Source organism: Ostrea edulis, chromosome 9, assembly GCF_947568905.1.
Source record: "Ostrea edulis chromosome 9, xbOstEdul1.1, whole genome shotgun sequence".
In the NCBI taxonomy this organism is placed as follows: domain Eukaryota; kingdom Metazoa; phylum Mollusca; class Bivalvia; order Ostreida; family Ostreidae; genus Ostrea; species Ostrea edulis.
This window is the reverse complement of record NC_079172.1, coordinates 37,845,300-37,849,946: the sequence shown is the minus strand read 5'-3', so window position 1 is coordinate 37,849,946 and position 4,647 is coordinate 37,845,300.

Below are 4,647 nucleotides of genomic sequence, written 5' to 3'. Positions count from 1 at the left end.
CTGATGTTTTCATTTCTCTTCGTTATGGTCAGTTGGAAGCTATATATACTGGTTTGGATGAAGTGGTTAATGTAATGAAGGGGACTGTTTTAGTAGACACTGGTTTGGATGAAGTGGTTAATGTAATGAAGGGGACTGTTTTAGTAGACACTGGTTTGGATGAAGTGGTTAATGTAATGAAGGGGACTGTTTTAGTAGACACTGGTTTGGATGAAGTGGTTAATGTAATGAAGGGGACTGTTTTAGTAGACACTGGTTTGGATGAAGTGGTTAATGTAATGAAGGGGACTGTTTTAATAGATGCTGGTTTGGATGAAGTGGTTAATATAATGAAGGGGACTGTTTTAGTAGACCCTGGTTTGGATGAAGTGGTTAATGTAATGAAGGGGACTGTTTTAGTAGACACTGGTTTGGATGAAGTGGTTAATGTAATGAAGGGGACTGTTTTAGTAGATGCTGGTTTGGATGAAGTGGTTAATGTAATGAAGGGGACTGTTTTAGTAGACACTGGTTTGGATGAAGTGGTTAATGTAATGAAGGGGAATGTTTTAGTAGATGCTGGTTGGGATGAAGTGGTTAATGTAATGAAGGGGACTGTTTTAATAGATGCTGGTTTGGATGAAGTGGTTAATGTAATGAAGGGGACTGTTTTAGTAGACACTGGTTTGGATGAAGTGGTTAATGTAATGAAGGGGACTGTTTTAATAGATGCTGGTTTGGATGAAGTCGGTTAATGTAATGAAGGGGGCTGTGTTAGTAGACACTGGTTTGGATGAAGTGGTTAATGTAATGAAGGGGACTGTTTTAGTAGATGCTGGTTTGGATGAAGTGGTTAATGTAATGAAGGGGACTGTTTTAGTAGACACTGGTTTGGATGAAGTGGTTAATGTAATGAAGGGGACTGTTTTAGTAGACACTGGTTTGGATGAAGTGGTTAATGTAATGAAGGGGACTGTTTTAGTAGACACTGGTTTGGATGAAGTGGTTAATGTAATGAAGGGGGCTGTGTTAGTAGACACTGGTTTGGATGAAGTGGTTAATGTAATGAAGGGGACTGTTTTAGTAGACACTGGTTTGGATGAAGTGGTTAATGTAATGAAGGGGACTGTTTTAGTAGACACTGGTTTGGATGAAGTGGTTAATGTAATGAAGGGGACTGTTTTAATAGATGCTGGTTTGGATGAAGTGGTTAATGTAATGAAGGGGACTGTTTTAGTAGACACTGGTTTGGATGAAGTGGTTAGTGTAATGAAGGGGACTGTTTTAGTAGACACTGGTTTGGATGAAGTGGTTAATATAATGAAGGGGACTGTTTTAGTAGACACTGGTTGGGATGAAGTGGTTAGTGTAATGAAGGGGCGCTGTTTTAGTAGACGCTGATTGGGATGAAGTGGTTAGTGTAATGAAGGGGGCTGTTTTAGTAGACACTGGTTGGGATGAACTGGTTAATATAATGAAGGGGACTGTTTTAGTAGATGCTGGTTGGGATGAAGTGGTTAATGTAATGAAGGGGACTGTTTTAGTAGACACTGGTTGGGATGAAGTGGTTAGTGTAATGAAGGGGACTGCTTTAGTAGACACTGGTTGGGATGAAGTGGTTAATGTAATGAAGGGGACTGTTTGGTATAACATAAAATACAAATCCCTGGTTTGTCTGCATCTGAAAATAGTTTCTTTTGGTATGCTGGTGATGCCCTATTCAAAATATCACAATTAAACATTATGAAATATAACATTTTGTAGATATTATTATATGATACGAATGCCAGTTGGATGACGTGAACGGAAGTGCCGAGTCATATTCGTGTGCACATGTATGCACTTCAATTTTGGGGGACTAAAATAACCATAACTTTCTCAGAATTGTACTCAAAACAAACATGGCTGAGTTTGAGTATGGTAAAAGATTTATAACCTCCAGGCATGGTGTCCCTCTGCTCTTGAGAATAGAGTTTTTTCTTCATTTTTGTGTAAAACTTTGATCCTCTTTGCCCCCCCTGCCATGATATCAACAAACAGTATATATATGAATTACAATTCAAACCAAAGCGGTTATAAATTGAAAAACAAACAGTTCGCTATCAAAGAAAATATTCACAATAACAAATGTTACTGACTTTTAATTCTTGTTGACTTTTAAAAAGAAAAATATGTTTGCTAACACATTGCAATGCTGCAAATTTATTGACGGTAAAAATCTCCAGATTTACGAGGTATACCAAAATTTACGCTTCGAACGAAGCGTATTAAATAAGCCGTGAATTTGACGATGAGACGATATGCCGTGTACTAATCAAAAATTTGTATCTTGACCAGAGATGTGAATTTGCTGATTTCAGTACACGTGTAATGTTGTAGGAAAAAAATGTAGAATTTTAAAACTGAAATAACGCATCGTTGTCGGGGATGTGGTACGGCGAAGCCTGACGTTATAATGCATAAATTATCACGTTTAATTACGTCACATACCCAACAAACTAGAAAGTGATTCCTTAGATATCTATATTTGAAATAAAAGTGAAAATATAAATTCGTCATATCAAAAACCCTAATGAAATCTACATGGCCTTTGTGGAGCGCCAAATTGATATTATTAAACACAAATAATTGAAGATATATTTCAATTATTTGAAGATATCGTCAATTAATTTGATGCGTGCAACAATTCAGTTAAATGTTTCTTCAAATAATTATTTAATATCTTCAATTCTGAATTAGTGCGTGCATTAATTTAATTATTAATAGCATTAAGTAGGCTATATTTTGTTGATTTTGGTGCGCGCAATAATTGAATTGTTGCTCTCTTCCAATAAATTAACACCAACAATTGAATTGATGAGCGTTGCAACTCGATTTAAGAGAGCAATTTTTAAAAGTAGATGATGCGCGCATTAATTTAATGCACACGTCGAATCGATGACTAGAGAAATAATTGATCTGACGTGCGCAATAATTCTTACAGAGAGAGCAACTATCTAATTAGAGATATCAGCAATTCAACATATCTACAATTGAATTAATGATCTCTTTAATTGAAGCGATGCTCTCTTCAAAAGCATTGATTCGCACATTAATTCCTTAAACAATAGTGTTGTAAATAAGTTTTAAAACACCGAGATCTATCTACTTGAACTTTCGTGCAATTATTGACCATTGATGACATCTTCATATAATTAATTTGAGTTTATGTTAATTTGGCGCTCCATCGGCATTAATTCCCATTGTTCGATCCCGTCCGCTGCCCTACATATGATGTACCTTTTTTTTAAAACAACGGAAAGAGCGGGTTTTGGTGATGGATTTTATTTACATTATTCGAGAACAAATAATACAAAATTTCAATATCTAGGCCCTATTAGCACTGCTCGGCAAACATCTGCAGAAACTTGTACGATGAATTTTATATTTTTCGTCAGATTCAGATTTTTAATTAGTGTTAAGTAGTCCCCTTATTCAATTCCGTGCACCATAAAACTGAAACAACTAGGCCAATAGTGTCAAAGGTTTTTTTTTCAAGAAGTTTGCGTGGATTACATGGAGGCCGAAAAGATAAAAGAGGAATAACTCAAATGGTTAAGTTAGTCAATCAAATGCGCAATGTCTAATTTTGTACCACGTAGTATGAGTTATCATTTATCGGTTACATTTAGATGCCCACAATTCTATACACGATCATCAAAGATCATTAATTCAGGATAATAACTAGTTTTTATTTTTTTTTGGTGACTATTATCACTCCCGTAGACCGTAGCGCTGAAGGCTGTGAAGCGACCTGCCATGTGGCTTAGTGTGGAGCAAGGATGAACTAATATTGATACACTAGCAATAGGTGAGTGTTACTGTTTGTATTGCCTAGTCACACGTAAGTACATACTGGTAGTAAGCAGTACTGCACGGTTTTGCACGTGTGTGCGAGTTGGCATTGTTTCTACAGACAAGAGAAGTCTGTGTGTTTCCATCATCAGTAGTTATAAATAGCATCTCTCTCAGTTGCTGCTGTAAAATGATTTTGGGTTTTTAAAAGTTTTCGTGGGAGAGATCTCGTACAAAGAGTTTCGGAATTAAGTTGCCGCCAGTGTCTGCAACATTTCGTGGAACTCTGACGTCCTCCAGCATTTCTTTGTTGATCTGTGGAATTTCTCACTAATCTAACACGTTGTATTGTAATTAGTCAGACAACTTCTGGGAACATTCAACATGATTGCATTAATTAATTAATTATCTGTGGATCAGGAGGGGAAGCTACCTGACTACCCACCTGTTTAATTAGTTGCTACTCTCCCCCCCCTCTTTCACCTCTCTCTCTCTCTCTCTCTCTCTCTCTCTCTGTCGTATATATTACTATTGTGATGTGATCTGTTTGAATCTGAATCTTATTTAAAAAGATACATGGATACATGTATACATTGCAAAATGTGAATACCTTCAAACTTGATTTACAAGTCAACACTCTCTCCATGCAATTAACTAAGCAATTTCGAGCAAACTTAACTCCAATCTTGTAAGCATTCCAACTCAGCAAGTCTGTTTGTTGTTTAATGAATTAGTTTAATTAGTTTACAAGATGCTGATTTTGATGGGGGTGACCCCCCTGATACCTCAATGTGTTACGTTAAAGACCTGGCATTTCCCCAACCCCTCCCTGAA